Consider the following 21,073-nt stretch of genomic DNA (forward strand, 5'->3'; position numbering starts at 1 on the left):
TTTAACAATATCATTACGCACATATTTCTTCTTTTGCATATCACGCAAATCAACAAAGTTGTTTAGATGGGTAGCGGCATCTTCACTAGGAAGGCCAGAAAACGGATCTTTCATGACAAGATTCAGCAAAGCAGTATTAATTTCACAAGATTCAACATCGGTAAGAGGAGCAATTGGAGTGCTAATAAAATCATTATTGTTGGTATTGGAAAAATCACACAATTTTGATTATCTTGAGCCATCGTGACAAACAATCCAACAAACAAGCACACAAGAAGCGAGCGAAAAAGAGCCGAGCGGAGAAAGAGAGCGAATAAAACGGCAAGGGTGAAGTGGGGGAGAGGAAAACGAGAGGCAAATGGCAAATAATGTAATGTGAGGGATAAGAGTTTGTGATGGGTACTTGGTATGTCTTGACTTGTGTGGAGATCTCCCCGGCAACGGCGCCAGAAATCCTTCTTGCTACCTCTTGAGCACTGCGTTGGTTCTCCTTGAAGAGGAAAGGGTGATGCAACAAAGTAGCGTAAGTATTTCCCTCAGCTTTTGAGAACCAAGGTATCAATCCAGTAGGAGACTACACGCAAGCCCCTCATACCTACACAAACAAATAAGAACCTCGCAACCAACGCGATAAAGGGGTTGTCAATCCCTTCATGGTCACTTACGAGAGTGAGATCTGATAGAGATAATAATAATGATAAGATAAATATTTTTGGTATTTTCATAGTATAGATAGGAAAATAAAGATTGCAAAATAAAATAGATTGGAAACTTGTATGATAAAAGACCCGGGGGCCATAGGTTTCACTAGTGGCTTCTCTCAAGATAGCATAAATACTACGGTGGGTGAACAAATTACCGTCGAGCAATTGATAGAAAAGTGCATAATTATGAGAATATCTAGGCATGATCATGTATATAGGCATCACGTCCGCGATAAGTAGACTGAAACGATTCTGCATCTACTACTATTACTCCACACATCGACCGCTATCCAGCATGCATCTAGAGTATTAAGTTCATAAGAACAGAGTAACACATTAGGCAAGATGACATGATGTAGAGGGATAAACTCCAACAATATGATATAAACCCCATCTTTTTATCCTCGATGGCAACAATACAATACGTGCCTTGTTGCCCCTGTTTTCACTAGGAAAGGACACCGCAAGATTGAACCCAAAGCTATGCACTTCTCCTATTGCAAGAAAGATCAATCTATTAGGCCAAACCAAAATGATAATTCAAAGAGACTTGCAAAGATAACAAATCATACATAAAAGATTTCAGAGAAGAATCAAATATTGTTCATATATAAACTTGATCATAAACCCACAATTAATCGGATCTCGACAAACACACCGCAAAAAGAGTTACATCAAATAGATCTCCAAGAAGATCAAGGAGAACATTGTATTGAGATCCAAAGAGAGAGAAGAAGCCATCTAGCTAATAACAATAGACCCAAAGGTCTGTGGTAAACTACTCACACATCATCGGAGAGGCTATGGTGTTGATGTAGAAGCCCTCCGTGATCGATTCCCCCTTCGGCGGAGCTCCGGAAAAGGCCCAAATGTGGCCGGCTGTGCTGTCGTGGAGGCCTCACCGCCCCCATACTACTCCCACCGCTGGCCAGGCCATCCCTCCACTCACCCACACCCCCTATTATTTTGCGGCGACCACAGCCGAACTAGTGAACCCTCGTACTCCTCTCCACGTGGGCATCCACTGCCACATCTTCCCCGGCTCCGCATCGTCCCCTTCCTAGGCCTCGTGGTCGTCCACCACCTTGGTGCTCTCGGCGCGGCGTTGTCAATGTGGTCAACAACCGACTTCCATCGGAAGAGTACTGTACATGGAGAGGCTGACAGCTGGGTCCATGGCCACAACCCAGTTTTTTTGTGATTTGCGAAGTAAGTTGCTTTGTCAGGCCTGTTGGGCTGCAAATCTTTCAAGACGAGGAGAGCTTCATTCAGCTGGCCGAGAAAATGGCCTATCAACAATGAGAAATGGGATGTACATTTTTAAAACACATCAAACCGGCAATTAGTTTCAAATTTCTTTTTTTTCATTTCGAGATTTTAAATTGCATTGATTTTTATGCGTGGACAATTTGTTGGATTTTATATTGATATACATTTATTTTTAAAATCAGTTTGAATGTGACTCGAAAGTTCAGGATTAAAAACAGTTCGGACCGCACCGAAATATGCAAAATTTCGTATAATTTTTAAACCGTGGCCACAATCTGGGCAATAATGCTAACAAAAAGAATTAGCAAATGGGCTCTAAATTATTAAAAATAATGGCAGATGAGATGTATGATTTGATGACCCAGAAGTATAGGGGATCTATCGTAGTCCTTTCGATAAGTAAGAGTGTCGAACCCAACGAGGAGCAGAAGGAAATGGCAAGCAGTTTTCAGCAAGGTATTCTCTGCAAGCACTAAAATAGTAGGTAACAGATAGTTTTGTGATCGGATAATTTGTAACGAGTAACAAGTAACAAAAGTAAATAAAGTGCAGCAAGGTGGCCCAATCCTTTTTGTAGCAAAGGACAAGCCTGGACAAACTCTTATATGATGTAAAGCGCTCCTGAGGACACATGGGAATATCGTCAAACTAGTTTTCATCACGTACATATGATTCACGTTCGGTACTTTGATAATTTGGTATGTGGGTGGACCGGTGCTTGGGTGCTGCCCTTACTTGGACAAGCATCCCACTTATGATTAACCTCTATTGCAAGAATCCGCAACCCAAAAGTATTAAGGTAAACCTAACCATAGCATGAAACATATGGATCCAAATCATCCCCTTACGAAGCAACGCATAAACTAGGGTTTAAGCTTCTGTCTCTCTAGCAACCCATCATCTACTTATTACTTCCCAATGCCTACCTCTAGGCCCAAATAATGGTGAAGTGTCATGTAGTCGACGTTCACATAACACCACTAGAGGAGAGACAACATACATCTCATCAAAATATCGAACGAATACCAAATTCACATGACTACTAATAGCAAGACTTCTCCCATGTCCTCAGGAACAAACGTAACTACTCACAAAGCATATTCATGTTCATAATTAGAGGGGTATTAATATGTATATAGGATCTGAACATATGATCTTCCACCAAGTAAACCAACTAGCATCAGCAACAAGGAGTAATTAACACTACTAGCAACCCACAGGTACCAATCCCGGGCTTGCAGACAAGAATTGGATACAAGAGATGAACTAGGGTTTTGAGAGGAGATGGTGCTGGTGAAGATGTTGATGGAGATTTCCCTCTCCCGATGAGGGGAGCGTCGGTGATGCCAATGGCGATGATTTCCCCCTCCCGAAGTGAAGTTTCCCTGACAGAACAGCTCCGCCAGAGCCTAGAGTGGTTCCGCCAAAGTTCCGCCTCGTGGCGGCGGAGTCTCATCCGGGAAGATGGCTTATGATTTTTTCCTCATCGAAAGACTCCATATAGCAGAAGATGGCCATCGGAGGGCCACTAGGGGGCCCATGAGGTAGGGGCCGTGCCTAGGGGGGTAGGGCGCACCCCCCACCCTCGTGGGCAGGGTGTGCCCCCCTGGTGAACTCCTTGCGCTCAGTATTTTATATATATTTTGAAAACATCTTCCGTGAAGTTTCAGGACTTTTGGAGCTGTGCAGAATAGGTCTCTAATGTTTGCTCCTTTTCCAGCCCAGAATCCCAGCTGCCGGCATTCTCCCTCTTTATGTAAACCTTGTAAAATAAGAGAGAATATGCATAAGTATTGTGACATAATGTGTAATAACAACCCATAATGCAATAAATATTGATATAGAAGCATGATGCAAAATGGACGTATCATGATGTTTTCCACAGATTTGAGGCTTTCCTAAAAAAAGGTTGATGCACAAGCAGTGACTATTGGATGTCCATCCAACGGCTGTCGTGCTTCTTAAATCTCTGCTCTTCCTGCTCCAGCCGCTCAAACAAGCGCCGGCGGGACTACCTGCTCCCTCCTCCCCACGGCCGGCTGTGCTACCGCGGAGGCCTCACTGCCCCACCGTACTCCCATCGCTGGCCTAGCCATCCATCTACTCACCCACACCTGTTGTTATTCTCCGGCGATGGTAGAAGAACTAGTAAACCCTCGTACAATCATGCTTCCCTCCACGTGGGAAACAACTGGTGAGTCTTCCCTACATCCATGTCGTTCCCTTCCCAGGCCTCGCCTTCGTCCACCGCCCTGGTGCTCTCGGCGCAGCATGGTCAATGTGGTCAACGACCGACATGCACCTGAAGTGGATTGTACGTGGAGAGGATGACACCTCGGTCCATGGCCGCACACAAGGAAATGCCTCCTTATTATGCGGAAAATAATGATTCCTCCACCTAACATCTGGGACCCACCAAAAGGGCCTCTGTATTTCGTGAAAAAACGTTACCACCGCTGACCGCTTGGACCCACCAGTTATATCTTTGCACGCAAGGAAGTGCCTCCTTATTACGCACAAAACACGAATACTCCCCCTGCTCACTGGGACCCAGTATAGTGGCAGGCTGACTTGTGGGCCTACTAAGTTGACGGGGACGGAGGGTTGTCAACTTAGTCAATATGCACGTTCTAGCTCCACTGACCGTACTATGTCCATCCAACGACCGTAGTGCTTCTTCAACCTCTGGTCTTCTTGCTCCAGCCACCCAAACCAGCGCCGGTCATGCCTCGTGCTCCTGCCTCCTGTGGCCGGCTGCGATGCGGCGGAGGCCTCACCGCCCCCTACTACTCCCACCGCTGGCCAGGCCAGCTCTCTACTAACCCACACCCCCTGTTATTCTGCGGCGACGGCAGCCTCACACCACAGCAAACCAGTGAACCCTCATACTCCTCTACGCGTGGGCATCCACTACCGCATCTTCCCTGGCTCTGCGTCGTCCCGTTCCTAGGCATCTTCTCTTCCATATCACATGATCGTATAAAGGCTTATTTCCTCCACACCAATCAATCATACATATTTAGAGAGCAATTTTTATTGCTTGCACCGATGACAACTTACTTGAAGGATCTTACTCAATCCATAGGTAGATATGGTGGACTCTCATGGCAAAACTGGTTTAAGGGTGTTTGGAAGCACAAGTAGTATCTCTACTTGCTGCAAAGGAGTTGGCTAGCATGAGGGGGAAAGGCAAGCTCAACATGTTGGATTATCCATGACAATATAATTTATTTCGGATATAAGAAAACATAACCCATTATGTTGTCTTCCTTGTCCAACGTCAACTCTTTTAGCATGTCATATTTTAATGATTGCTCACAATCATAAAAGATGTCCAAGATAGTATCTTTATATGTGAAGACCTCTCTTTCTTTATTACTTCCTATTAATTGCAACGACGACCAAAACTATGTTTGTCAACTCTCAACAACTTTTATTTATCATACTTTTCAATGTGAGCTCATTACTCTCCATAAGATCCACATGATCTCTTTGTTTCTTTTCATTCTTTCTCTTTTCTTTTATTCACTTAAGATCATGGCAAAATAATCAAGCCCTTGACTCAACACTAATCTTTATTATATATAGCTCACGGACTCGATTACATAGAAGGATCATAAAGCAAAACTCACAACTAGATCATACTAAAAACTTTTATTCTACTAGATGAAGATGTTACCAAAAGGATTAAACTAAGAAAAACGGTAAAGATAAAAGTGATGGTCGATACCGGGGCACTCGCCCAAGCTTGGAAGTTGCCAAGGGGAGTGCCCATACCCGATACTCAATTCTTCTTTGTTGGTGGAGAAGGTGATGGTTTCTTTGATGGCGTAGGCTTCTTACTTAATTTGCGCTTGAGGACAGAATTTTGGTCCCTTAGGTCCTCGATCTCCTGCTCCAGGCTCTGTATCTTTTTGCATAGTTCCTGTTTGTTTTCCTGTAAGAGGCAAAAAGGGATAAACTCGACCTTAGGTTTCTTTACTCCATCAGGGAGGCTTGACTTTTTGATGTCCACATGCATGTCCCCAGGTTGAGGTAGTGGGACTTCATCTTCATCTGAGCTCGTGTCCTCCTTTTCCTTAGGTTCATAGTCCTCTTCTTCTTCCATAGTCCAACCACAATGCTCCACATCCCCATAGACTTTAAGATCTGCAAGGTAATCAGCCACATAGCTCTCTCCTTCCGAATCCTGGGACGACATGTTGATCAAATATGCAGCAGGACAGCTCGAAACAAAGACAAGAGATATTTGCGTGATACGGGAGTCAAAACCTTCGAGAGGTTATATAATGAATTTTTACCAACTAGAATACATGTCGTGTATGAAAACGTAGTCCGGAAAGCACACGAGGTGCCCACGAGGTAGGGGGGCGCTCCCAGGGGGTAGGGCGCGCCCTCCACCCTCGTGGAGCCCTCGTGTCCTTCCCAGACTGCTTCTTATTTTTCTATTTTTCTAAATATTCCAAAACGGAAGAAAATTGCCATTAGAACTGTTTTGGAGTAGGTTTACTTACCGTACCACATACCTATTCCTTTTCGGAGTCTGAAACGTTCCGGAAAGTGTCCCTTATGTATTCCTCCGGGGTTACGGTTTCAATAACATCGGTTTCACATTTATAGGATTACCTGAGATATGATGTTTAATTCTTTGACCGTTCACCACCTTCGGATTTGTGCCTTCGAAGTTGTTGATTTTTATGGCACCGGAATGATAGACCTCGTCGATAACATAAGGACCTTCCCATTTAGAGAGAAGTTTTCCTGCAAAAAAATCTTAAACAACAGTTGTATAGCAATCCATAATCACCTACATTAAACTCATGCTTTTGTATCCTTTTGGCATGCCATCTTTTAACTTTTTCTTTAAATAATTTGGCATTTTCATAGGCTTGGGTTCTCCATTCATCAAGTGAGCTAATATCAAATAACCTCTTCTCACCGGCAAGTTTGAAATCTAAATTGAGCTCTTTAATAGCCCAATATGCCTTATGTTCTACTTCTAGAGGTAAGTGACATGCTTTTCCATAGACCATTTTGTACGGAGACATACCCATAGGATTTTTATATGCAGTTGTATAGGCCCATAATGCATCATCAAGTTTGTTGGACCAATTCTTTCTAGATCTATTAACAGTCTTTTACAAAATTAATTTGAGTTCTCTATTACTCAATTCTACTTGACGACTAGACTGCGGGTGATAAGGTGATGCAATTCTATGATTAACATCATATTTAGCAAGCATTTTACAGAAAGCACCATGAATAAAATGTGAACCACCATCAGTCATCAAATAACTAGGGACTCCAAACCTTGGAAAAATAACTTCTTTAATCATCTTAATAGAGGTGTTATGATCAGCACTACTAGTTGGAATAGCTTCTACCCACTTAGTAACGTAATCAACAACAACTAAAATATGTGTATATCCATTAGAGGCAGGAAAATGTCCCATATAATCAAAGCCCCAAACATCAAATGGTTCAATAACAAGTGAATAATTCATAGGCATTTCTTGACGTCTACTAATATTACCAATTCTTTGACATTCATCAGAAGATAAGACAAACTTACGGGCATCCTTGAAGAGAGTAGGCCAATAAAAACCGGATTGTAATACCTCATGTGCAATTCAATCTCCAGCGTGGTGTCCCCGATAAACCTCGGAGTGACACTTGCGTAGGATCTGTTCCTGTTCATGCTCAAGTATACAACGTCTAATCACACCATCTACTCCTTCTTTATAAAGGTGTGGGTCATCCCAAAAGTAATATCTCAAATCATAGAAGAACTTTTTCTTTTCCTGGTATGGGAAACTAGGTGGTATAAATTTAGTAACAATGTAATTAGCATAAATCAGCATACCATGGAGCAGTATGAGAAGCATTTATGAAATTCAATTGTTCATAATGAAAGCTATCATCAATAGGTAGTGGGTCATCAAGAACATTTTCTAACCTAGACAAGTTGTCTGCAATGGGGTTCTCAGCTCCCTTTCTATCAATAATATGCAAATCAAATTCTTGTAGCAAGAGAACCCATCTAAGAAGTCTAGGTTTAGCATCTTTCTTTTCCATAAGATATTTAATAGCAGGATGATCCATGTGAATAGTTACTTTAGAATCAACAATATAAGGTCTGTACTTATCACAAGCAAATACAACTGCTAAGAATTCTTTTTCAGTAGTTGCATAATTTCTCTGAGCATTGTCTAGAGTTTTTATTAGCATATTGAATAACATTTAATTTCTTATCAACTCTTTGCCCTAGAATAGCACCTATAGCATAATCACTAGCATCACACATAATTTCAAAAGGTAAATTCCAATCAGGTGGCTGAACAATAGGTGTAGAGATTAACGCTTTCTTAAGTATTTCAAATGCTTCTACACAATCATCATCAAAAACAAATGGTATATCTTTTTGTAATAAATTATTCAGACGCTGAGAAATTTTGGAGAAGTCCTTCATGAACCTCCTATAAAAACCGGCATGACCAAGGAAACTTCTTATACCTTTGATGTCCTTGGGACATGGCATCTTTTCAATAGAATCAACCTTGGCTTTATCAACCTCAATACCTATTTTAGAAACTTTATGCCCCAAGACAATACCTTCATTAACCATAAAGTGGCACTTTTCCCAATTCAAGAAAAGATTAATTTCTTCACATCTCTGGAAAACTCGGTCAAGGTTGCTTAAGCAATCATCAAAAGAGGATCCATAGACGGAAAATCGTCCATGAAAACCTCACAAATCTTTTCACAAAAGTCAGAGAATATAGCCATCATGCATCTTTGAAAGGTTGCAGGTGCATTGCATAAAGCAAAAGGCATACGTCTATAAGAAAAGTACCAAAAGGGCAAGTAAAAGTAGTCTTTGATTGATCATTAGCTGACACAGGTATTTGAGAGAAACCAGAATAACCATCTAGAAAGCAAAAATGTGTATGTTTGGATAATCTTTCTAGCATTTGATCGATAAAAGGTAAGGGGTAATGATATTTTTTTAGTAGCTTTATTTAATTTGCAGAAATCAATTACCATCCTATAACCTGTAATAATTCTTTGCGGGATCAACTCATCTTTATCATTAGGAACGACAGTAATACCTTCCTTCTTAGGGACACAATGGACATGACTTACCCACTGACTATCAGCAACGGGATAAATTATACCTGCCTCAAGAAGCTTTAGTATTTCCTTTCTTACCACTTCCTTCATCTTAGGATTCAGCCGTCGTTGATGATCACGAACTGGTTTGGCATCTTCCTCCAAATTTATTTTGTGTTGACACAGAGTGGGACTAATGCCCTTAAGATCATCAAGAGTATATCCAATAGCCGCACGATGCTTCTCCAGAGTTTTCAATAATCTCTCTTCTTCATGCTCTGAAAGGTTAGCACTAATAATAACAGGATATATCTTTTTCTCATCAAGATAAGCATATTTAAGAGTATCAGGTAACGATTTAAGCTCAAACACGGGATCACCCTTGGGTGGAGGAGGATCCCCTAGGATTTCAACAGGCAAATTGTGTTTCAGGATGGGTTCCTGTTTAAATAATACTTCATCTATCTCCCTTCTTTCATTCATAAACATATCATTTTCATGGTCTAGTAAATATTGTTCTAAAGGATCACTAGGAGGTACGGCAATAGAAGCAAGACCAATAATTTCATCTTTACTAGGTAATTCCTCTTCACGGTGTTGTCTATGAAATTTAGAGAAATTAAATTCATGAGACATATCACCTAAACCAATAGTAACAACATCCTTTTTTGCAATCTATCTTAGCATTAACAGTGTTCAAGAGGGGTCTACCAAATATAATGGGACCAAAACTATCTTGTGGGGAACCAAGAACAAGGAAATCAGCAAGATATTTAGTTTTCCCACACAAGACTTCAACATCTCTAACAATTCCCATTGGTGAAATAGTATCCCTATTAGCAAGTTTAATTGTGACATCAATATCTTCTATCTCAGTAGGTGCAATATCATGCATAATTTCTTTGTATAAGTCAATAGGTATTGCACTAGCACTAGCACCCATATCACATAAGCCATGATAACAATGATCTCCTATTTTAACAGAAATAACAGGCATGCCTACCAAAGATCTAGGTTTATCTTTAGCACATGGTTTAGCAATTCTAGCATTCTCATCACGGAAATGAATAGCATGCCCATCAATATTATCAGACAGGAGATCTTTAACAATAGCAATATTAGGTTCAACTTTAATTTGCTCAGCAGGTGTATAAGTTCTAATATTACTTTTACGAACCACAGTTGAAGCTTTAGCATGATCCTTTATCCTAACAGGGAAAGGTGGTTTCTCAACATAAGAAGTAGGAACAATAGGATCATTATAAGTGATAGTCTTTTCTTCAACATTAATAGGTGCAACTACTTTTACTTCTATGGGAGGATGATATTTAAACCACTTCGCCCTAGGGAGATCAACATGAGTATCAAAAGATTCACAGAAAGAAGCTACTATCTCAGAGTCAAGTCCATATTTAGTGCTAAATTTATGGAAAACATCGATATCCATAAAAGATTTAACACAATCAAATTTAGGTGTCATACCGGACTCCTTACCTTTGTCGAGGTCCCAATCTTCAGAGTTGCGTTTAATTATTTCCAATAAATCCCATTGGATTCAATAGTCTTCGTCATAAAACAGCCAGCACAAGAAGTATCGAGCATGGTGCGATTGTTATCAGAAAGCCGACCATATGAATTTTGAATAATCATTTCTCTTGAGAGCTCATGATTGGGGCATGAATATAACATTGATTTAAGCCTCCCCAAGCTTGAGCGATGCTTTCTCCTTCGCGAGGCCAAAAATTATATATATAATTGCCATCACGATGAACAAGATGCATAGGATAAAACTTCTGATGAAATTCCAATTTCAATCGTTTGTAGTTCCATGACCCCGTATCATGACATAGCCTATACCATGTCAATGCATCTTCCTACAAAGATAAAGGGAAGACCTTCTTCTTAATAACATCTCCGGGTACACCGGCAATCTTAAATAATCCACAAACTTCATCCACATATATTAGGTGCTCATCAGGATGTGTTGTTCCGTCTCCTTGCAAAAGGATTAGCTAGTAGTTTTTCTATCATACCGGAAGGAATTTCAAAGCAGACATTTTCATTTTCAGTAGGTTCGGTAGGTTGAGGAGCAACTCTTTGCTCTACCGGTCAGGGTGAAGATACCCTGAACAAGCCCCTTAGAGGATGACTTTCCATAGTAACAACTGACAATAAATTTCAGCACACTATATAAATTTTTCCTTACCAAATTCCACCTACCAAAGGCGCTTCACTCCCCAGCAATGGCGCCAGTAAAGAGTCTTGATGACCCACAAGTATAGGGGATCTATCGTAGTCCTTTCGATAAGTAAGAGTTTCAAACCCAGCGAGGAGCAGAAGGAAATTACAAGCGGTTTTCAGTAAGGTATTCTCTGCAAGCACTGAAATAATAGGTAACAGATAATTTTGTGATAGGATAATTTGTAACGAGTAACAAGTAACAAAAGTAAATAAAGTGCAGAAAGGTGGCCCAATCCTTTTTGTAGCAAAGGACAAGCCTGGACAAACTCTTATATGATGTAAAGAGCTCCCGAGGACACATGGGAAAATCGTCAAGCTAGTTTTCATCACGTTCGTATGATTCGCGTTCCGTACTTTGATAATTTGGTATGTGGGTGGACCGGTGCTTGGGTGCTGCCCTTACTTGGACAAGCATCCCACTTATGATTAACCTCTATTGCAAGAATCCGCAACCCAAAAGTATTAAGGTAAACCTAACCATAGCATGAAACATATGGATCCAAATCATCCCCTTACGAAGCAACGCATAAACTAGGGTTTAAGCTTCTGTCTCTCTAGCAACCCATCATCTACTTATTACTTCCCAATGCCTACCTCTAGGCCCAAATAATGGTGAAGTGTCATGTAGTCGACATTCACATAACACCACTAGAGGAGAGACAACATACATCTCATCAAAATATCGAACGAATACCAAATTCACATGACTACTAATAGCAAGACTTCTCCCATGTCCTCAGGAACAAACGTAACTACTCACAAAGCATATTCATGTTCATAATTAGAGGGGTATTAATATGTATATAGGATCTGTACATATGATCTTCCACCAAGTAAACCAACTAGCATCAACTACAAGGAGTAATTAACACTACTAGCAACCCAGAGGTACCAATCCCGGACTTGGAGTCAAGAATTGGATACAAGAGATGAACTAGGGTTTTGAGAGGAGATGGCGTAGGTGAAGATGTTGATGGAGATTTCCCTCTCCCGTGAGAGGAGCGTTCGTGATGACGATGGCAATGATTTCCCCCTCCCGGAGGGAAGTTTCCCCGGCAGAACAACTCCGCCAGAGCCCTAGAGTGGTTCCGCCAAGGTTCCGCCTCGTGGCGGCGGAGTCTCATACGGGAAGATGGCTTAAGATTTTTTCCTCATCGAAAGACTCCATATAGAAGAAGATGGCCATCGGAGGACTACCAGGGGGCCCATGAGGTAGGGGGCGCGCCCAGGGGGTAGGGCGCGCCCCCCACCCTCGTGGGCAGGGTGTGGCCCCCCTGGTGAACTCCTTGCGCTCAGTATTTTTTTATATATTCTGAAAACGTCTTCCATGAAGTTTCAGGACTTTTGGAGCTGTGCAGAATATGTCTCTAATGTTTGCTCCTTTTCCAGCCCAGAATCCCAACTGTCGGCATTCTCCCTCTTTATGTAAACCTTGTAAAATAAGAGAGAATAGGCATAAGTATTGTGACATAATGTGTAATAACAGCCCATAATGCAATAAATATCGATATAAAAGCATGATGCAAAATGGACGTATCATGATGTTTTCCACAGAGTTGAGGCTTTCCTAAAAAAAGGTTGACACACAAGCAGTGACTGTTGGATGTCCATCCAACAGCCGTCGTGCTTCTTCAATCTCTGCTCTTCCTAGTCCAGCCGCTCAAACAAGCGCCGACGGGACTGCCTGCTCCCTCCTCCTTGCGGCCGGCTGTGCTACCGCGCAGGCCTCACCGCCCCACCGTACTCACATTGCTGGCCTAGCCATCCCTCTACTCACCCACACCTGTTGTTATTCTCCGGCGACGGTAGATGAACCAGTAAACCCTCATACAGTCGTACTCCCCTCCGCGTGGGAAACAACTGGTGAGTCTTCCCTGCCTCCGTGTCGTTCCCTTCCCTGGTGCTCTCGGCGCGGCCTGATCAACATGGTCAAAGACCGACATGCATCTGAAGTGGACTGTACGTGGAGAGGCTGACAGCTGGGTCCACGGCCGCAAACAAGGAAATGCCTTCTTATTACGTGGAAAATAATGATTCCTCCACCTGACATCTGGGACCCACCGAAAGGGCCTCTGTATTTCACGAAAAAAACTTTACCGCCGCTGACCGCTTGGACCCACCAGCTATATCTTCGCATGCAAGGAAGTGCTTCCTTATTACACAAAAAAATGAATACTCCCCCTGCTAGCTGGGACCCATTATAGTGGCAGGCTGACTTGAGGGCCTACTAAGTTGACGGGGATGGAGGGTTGTCAACTTAGTCAATATGCACGTTCTAGCTCCATTGACCGTACGATGTCCATCCAATGGCCGTAGTGCTTCTTCAACCTCTGGTCTTCTTGCTCCAGCCGCCCAAACCAGCGCCGGTCATGCCTCGTGCTCCTGCCTGCCGTGGCCGGCTGCGATGCGGCGGAGGCCTCACCGCCCCCTACTGCTCCCACCGCTGGCCAGGCCAGCTCTCTACTAACCCACACCCCCTGTTATTCTGCGGCGACGGCAGCCTCACACCGCAGCTAACCAGTGAACCCTCATACTCCTCTACGCATGGGCATCCACTGCCGCATCTTCCCTGGCTCTGCGTCGTCCCCTTCCTAGGCATCTTCTCTTCCATATCACATGATCGTATAAAGCTTATTTCCTCCACGCCAATCAATCATACATATTTAGAGAGAAATTTTTATAGCTTGCACCGATGACAACTTACTTGAAGGATCTTACTCAATCCATAGGTAGATATGGTGGACTCTCATGGCAAAACTGGTTTAAGGGTGTTTGGAAGCACAAGTAGTATCTCTACTTGCTGCAAAGGAGTTGTCTAGCATGAGGGGGAAAGGCCATCTCTCTACTCACCCACACCCCCTGTTATTCTGCGGCGACGGCAGCCACACACCGCAGCGAACCAGTGAACCCTCATACTCCTCTACGCATGGGCATCCACTGCCGCATCTTCCCTAGCTCCGCGTTGTCCCCTTCCTAGGCCTCGCCGTCGTCCACCGCCCTGGTGATCTTGGCGCGGCGTGGTCAACGTGGTCAAGGAACAGCTTCCATCGGACGTGGACTGTACATGTAGAGGCTGACAACTGGGTCCACGACCGCAACAAGGAAGTGCCTCCCTATTACGCGCAAAATAAATATTCCTCTACCTGATAGCGGGGACCCACCTTACGGGCCAGCGTATTTAGTGAAAAAACGTTTCCCCCCTGACTGCTGGGACCCACCAGCTACACCTTTGCACGCAAGGAAGTGTGTCCGGGAAAAAAAATGATTCGCCCCCTGACTGCTGGGACCCACCAACTATGTGATGCCCTCGATTCAATCGTACACTAATCATACACGCAAATATGTACGATCAAGATCGAGGACTCACCGGAAGATTTCACAACACAACTCTAGATACAAATAAAATAATACAAGCTTTATATTACAAGCCAGGGGCCTCGAAGGCTCGAATACAAAAGCTCGAAGACACAAGAGTCAGCGGAAGCAACAATATCTGAGTACAGACATAAGTTAAACAAGTTTGCCTTAAGAAGGCTAGCACAAACTGGGATACAGATCGAAAGAGGCGCAGGCCTCCTGCCTGGGATCCTTCTAAACTACTCCTGGTCGTCGTCAGCGGGCTGCACGTAGTAGTAGGCACCTCCAGTGTAGTAGGAGTCGTCGTCGACGGTGGTGTCTGGCTCCTGGGCTCCATTGTCTGGTCGTGGAAAACGGGTATAGAAAGGGGGAAAAGAGGGAGCAAAGCAACCGTGAGTACTCATCCAAAGTACTCTCAAGCAAGGAGCTACACTACATATGTATGCATTGGTATCAAATGGAATAAGGGTATCATATGTGGACTGAACTGCAGAATGCCGGAATAAGAGGGGGATAGCTAGTCCTTTCGAAGACTACGCTTTTGGTAACCTCCATATTGCAATAGGAGAAAAGAGTAGATGGTAAGTTCACCAAGTAGCATTGCATAGCATAATCCTAACCGATGATCCTCCCCTCGTCGCCCTGTGAGAGAGCGATCACCGGTTGTATCTGGCACATGGAAGGGTGTGTTTTATTGAGTATCCGGTTCTAGTTGTCATAAGGTCAAGGTACAACTCCGGGTCGTCCTTTTACCGAGGGACATGGCTATTCGAATAGATCAACTTCCCTGCAGGGGTGCACCACATTTCCCAACACGCTCGATCCCCTTTGTCCGGACAAACTTTTGTGGGTCATGCCCGGCCTCGGAAGATCAACACGTCGTAGCCCTACCTAGGCACAACAGAGAGGTCAGCACGCCAGTCTAAATCCTATGGCGCAGGGGTCTGGGCCCATGGCCCATTGCCACCTGCACGTTGCAAACGCGGCCGGTGAGCATACCTAGCCTCCCTTATACAAGAGTAGGCGTTCCAGTCCAACCCGGGCACGCCGCTCGGTCGGTGATGTCACGAAGCTTCGGCTGATATCACGACGTCGAGTGCCCATAACTGTCCCCACGTAGATGGTTAGTGCATATAGGCCAGTAGCCAGACTCAGATCAAATACCAAGATCTCGTTAAGCGTGTTATTTTTAAATAACCACGGACGCCGACCAGGGCCAGGCCCACCTCTCTCCTAGGTGGTCTCAACCTGCCCTGTCGCTCCGCCTCAAAGTAACAGTCGGGGGCCGTCGGGAACTCAGGCACACCACTACCTGGATGGAGCCACCTGCCCCTTTAGCCCCCATCTCCAAACAGTATCACCGGTGTTTTAACAGTATTAGTATATATCATATGCCCGTGATCACCTCCCGAGTGATCACGGTCCAATAGTATAGCATGTCACAGGGACAAGAATGTAGGGCCACTGATGATAAACTAGCATCCTATACTAAGCATTAGGATTGCAGGTAAAGGTAACAACAGTAGTAGCAAGGACAGGCTATGCATCAGGGTAGGATTAACGGAAAGCAGTAACATGCTACACTACTCTAATGCAAGAAGTAGAGAGAAGAGTAGGCGATATCTGGTGATCAAAGGGGGGTCTTGCCTGGTTGCTCTGGCAAGAGAGAGGGGTCGTCAACACCCTAGTCGTACTGGGTAGCAGCGGCGTCGGTCTCGATGTCTAGCGAGAGAAGAGGGGGAAGAAACAATGAATACAATGCAAACAGATGTGCAACGATGCATGGCAAAGCAAAGCGTGATGCTAGGCATGCCCTAACGCGGTATGAGGTGATACCGGTGAAGGGGGAAACATCCGGGAAAGTATCCCCGGTGTTTCGTGTTTTCGGGCAGAGGAGCCGGAGGGGGAAAGTTGCGTGTTCGCTATGCTAGGGATGCATGGTGGACGAATGGGCTCTGCATCTGGATTCGTCTCGTCGTTCTGAGCAACTTTCATGTACAAAGTTCTTTCATCCGAGCTACGTGTTATTTTATATTAATTTTAAAAGATTTAATCATTTTTAGCATTTATTTAAATATTTTATTTCAACATTATCCTGAATAGTGACTGATGATGTCATTATGACATCACCATGACATCAGCAGGTCAACTGACCTGTTGACCGGTCAAACTGACACGTGGGGTCCATTCGTCATTGCCTGCCTAACTAACTAATAGATTAGTTAGATTAGTTAGCAGGTTAATTAGGTTTAATTAGTTAAATAACATAATTAATTAAGTTAATTAATTAATTAATGTAATTATTTTATTATTTTTTTAATCGTTACAAGGGCGTGGGCCCCCCTTGTCATACCCCAAAGGGCCCCAGCTGCCAGTAGCACGCAGGCCACTAGAGCGGGCTTAACGACGCGGTTGGGGGCGCTCACCCGAATGGGCACGAGCGAGGGGAAGTGGTGGCGCAGCTCCGGCGCCGAGCGCCGGAGGTGGCAGCGGACGGGGTGGGTGCACGGGCGGGAGCGCTTGGGGAGCGTCGCGGTGCAGATGCGGCACGAGCAGGTGGTGAGCCCGCGGTGGATGGCACCGGTGTAGTCAGGCGAAGACTGGCGCCGACGGGCACGGACGGATGCGGCTGCAGGGCCTGCGGCAGGTCGCAACAGTAGCGAGAGGAGCAACTGCGGGCACGCCCGGGCGCGGGAGGAAGCAGTGCTAAGCAGGGCAGGGGCGTGGGATGGCCACAGTGCAGCGAGCTCCGGGCACGGGTGTAGGCGGAGGGCCCAGGCAGCGAGCGTGCTAGGGAGCGGGAGGCAGCGCGGGCAGCAGCAGGGCGAGGCGCGTGCGGGGCGATGCGTGCGCGGGCACACGTGCGGTGGTTGGCAGGCAGAGGGAGAGAGGAGGACCGGGGTCCTCACCGGCATTGAAGGGGAGTGGGGGCGGCGAAGCGTGAGGGAGCTCGTCGGGGAGGTAGTCCGGTGAGGAGGGGCTTGACGAATCCGGCGAGGGTGTCGCCGTGCACGGTCGTCCGGGCTGAGGACGGGGACGACGAGGTCCAGCGGCAACGGGGTGGCGACGGCGAGCGATGGGGCGCGGCGTCAGAGTCGGGGCAGTGGCCCGATCCAGATCCAGAAATAGGGAAACAAGGAGAAGACCGGGAGGAATCGTGCGGGGGGAGTGGTGTTCGTGGGCTGGGGTTCGGTGTCCCCTGGGGGGTTAGTAGGTGAGGTGGGGTGGGCCGGTCTGGCCGGGCCGACTGGAGTGGCCAGCTCGGCTGGTTGGCCCCAGGGGAGGGCTGACTGGGCTGGCCTGTTGGGTCGGTGCCCAGTGGGGGGGGGGTACTTTCTTTTCTTTTCTTCATTTTGTTTTCTCTTAGTTTGTTTTTCTCTTTTCATTTTAGTTTTTGATATTTTTAGTTTCTCGAAGATACTAGGTTAGCACCTAAATTAGTATCATCAAAATAGGACACTGCCAAACCTAGTTTGGTCCCAAAATAAATTAGTTTAATATTTCTATATTTTCAAAAGCAATTAAATTATTATTTTAGCCACTGGTTTTAATTAGTTTTAGGACATTTAAACACTTTGAAAAAGGTTGGTTCCACCACCAAAACTAGTTAGGGATTATTTGCCATATGATGAACATTTTAGTTTTAATATTTGAAAACTTTTATTGTTTGCTTGATTTTGAATTTGAATTTGAATCGGTTTTAAACTAACGCGAGTATATCGACAGTAACCGAGGTGACATGGCATCATTAGCAGAGGCTCACAGTAGCTTAATTACCCGGGCGTCACAAACTACATCTTCCACACAAGGAAGTGCCTGACAGCCGGGACCCACCTGGTCGAAGCGTACGTAGCGTTGTCATTCTAGTCGTGAATGTGTACGTACATACTGGTTGATATAGAGGCGCGCACGTGTCATAGTAGAGGCGCGCACATAGAATGTACACGTACGTACAGCGGCCAGTGTGCAAGAAAGAAAATATGGCCACGTACGTACATACGGGCAGGGTCTCCAACACCTAGTCGCGCATACGTACGGCCAGGGCTCGTGTACATGGCTGGGTCGGAACGGAGAAACAATGTCGTCGTCGTGTTCATGGGGAGCCAACCGGTTGGGTCGGAACGGAATGCGTCATCGTGTTCATCGATAGGGCTTGGACGGAACAGCCGATGGAAACAAGGCCTGGCGTACCGCAGAACGGAGGAAACGGCCTTGTGTTCGAATGGCCACGTTGGAAACGGGATCCTGTTCATCCTGAGGGGTTTGGTGTACCGCAAAATGGATGAAACGGACCTCGTACGCTCAAAATGGCGGTCCTGTTGATCGGGAGGGGTGTGGCGTACCGCAAAACGGAGGAAATAGACTTGTGTTGGAGTGCTACGGTTGAAACAGGGGTCATGTTAATCGGGAGGGGTGTGGCATACCGCAAAATGGGACTCCACGGGATACTATTCATCTCCATAGTCCACCCCCTCCAGTCTCCACGGGCTACTGTTCATCCATCGTCGACCTCCTCCAGCCTCCACCTGCAACTGTTCATCCACGGGCTCCTGTTCATCCAGCCTCCACCACGCGCTACTCCACCGTCTACTGTTCAACCATCCCTCCACGGGCTACTGTTCATCCAGCCCTCCATCGTCTATTGTTCATCCTGCCCTCCACAAGGTGATCCTGTTCATCCTGCCCTCCACGGGGTCTTGTTCATCCAGCCCCAACCAGCTCGATCGATCGGGGTCCTGTTCATCCAGAGGCAACACCATGGGGTCCTGTTCATCCACCCCCAACGGGAACTGTTCATCCAAACCTCCCTAGCAACACTCACTATTCATCCAGAGGCAGCATCGATCTGCTTTAGTTAGCAGCAGTAGCGAAGGAATCGCTCGATCACGTTCAGTTAATAGCCATCGATCGATCGCTTGGGTTGAGTAACACGTATTCTGCAGTGCAATCGCTCGGGTTCAGTTAGAGCCCAACGCCTCGCTCGGGTTTAGTTAGAGCCCAACACCTCGCACCCATGCGCGTGCGTGTACGAGGGAACGCGCATCGCTTGGCCCCCACCACCCACCGTAACCAGGAACACCCCGATACTTTCCTCGCCCTCGCTTCTACCACGGTTTTTTCCGTCATGGACGGCCCAAAGAATGTCATGCAGCTGCATCTCCGGCCCGCCCAGGACGAAAAGCCCATTTTCTGTCATGATTTTTTGTCATAGAAGTAGGACCCCACCACATCTACGATGATACCGGTTTTGTCACAATTATCGTCATAGAAGTGTCATAAGTATGACAGAAAAAAAATTCGTTCGGCCCAAAATGTCACGGATGTGTCTTTTTTTTTGTAGTGCAAGCTTGCGCTGTAAGCCGTCTGCGGCAGCGGGGTGACAAGATGTGTGAGAGGAGGACGAAAGGCCGCGTAAACATACAATTAATAAAAAAACGTTTTCGATTTAATTACCTACTATACCCCATCCTGGTTTATAAGTATGATTTAAGTAATAAAATATGAATGCATGTCGCCAGAGATTATATAGTTGGATTCGTATTTGAACATAATTTCCAATTATATAATTTTTATAACATGCATTAACATTTTGTTGGTTCAATTTGAGGGAAAAGTATGGCATAGAATATATAGGGGACTATAGACTAGATGGAGGTGGTAGCACACGGCCGCTCTCTACGCAGCGACGCAGCTGTCGGCCGGCTTGTAGGCGACCATTTCCTGCGTGTTCAACTGCTCTATGCGTGTGGTTGCTTGCGGTTCAGGCGGCCGCGGCATGCGCTATGCTCTCGCGTCCCTCCAGGTGCTTTGCCCTCATCCCTCCATGCGCGCTGCCAGTGTTTGGGGTCGGCACACGATCACGCACGTTCGTGTGCATGCTGTTGCGTCGGGCCCGGCGCGACGATGCAGTTACTCGCTGCAAAAACTGACATACGTGTGCGCCAAGAAACCACGCCGCCCGACCCCCTTTTATTCATGCGGCCATTTACCTTCATCTCTCTTCTCTGATGACCCACAAGTATAGGGGATCTATCATATTCATTTTGATAAGTAAGAATGTCGAACCCAACGAGGAGTAGAAGGAAATGACAAGCAGTTTTTAGCAAGGTATTCTCTGCAAGCACTGAAATTATCGGTAACAGATAGTTTTGTGATAAGGTAATTCGTAATGAGTAACAAGTAACGAAAGTAAACAAGGTGCAGCAAGGTGGCCCAATCCTTTTTGTAGCAAAGGACAAGCCTTGACAAACTCTTATATAAAGGAAAGCGCTCCCGAGGACACATGGGAATTATCGTCAAGCTAGTTTTCATCATGCTCATATGATTCAAGTTCGTTACTTTTTTAATTTGATATGTGGGTGGACCGGTGCTCGGGTTTTTCCCTTCCTTGG

Source organism: Triticum aestivum, chromosome 6A (assembly GCF_018294505.1).
Source record: "Triticum aestivum cultivar Chinese Spring chromosome 6A, IWGSC CS RefSeq v2.1, whole genome shotgun sequence".
Classification (NCBI taxonomy): domain Eukaryota; kingdom Viridiplantae; phylum Streptophyta; class Magnoliopsida; order Poales; family Poaceae; genus Triticum; species Triticum aestivum.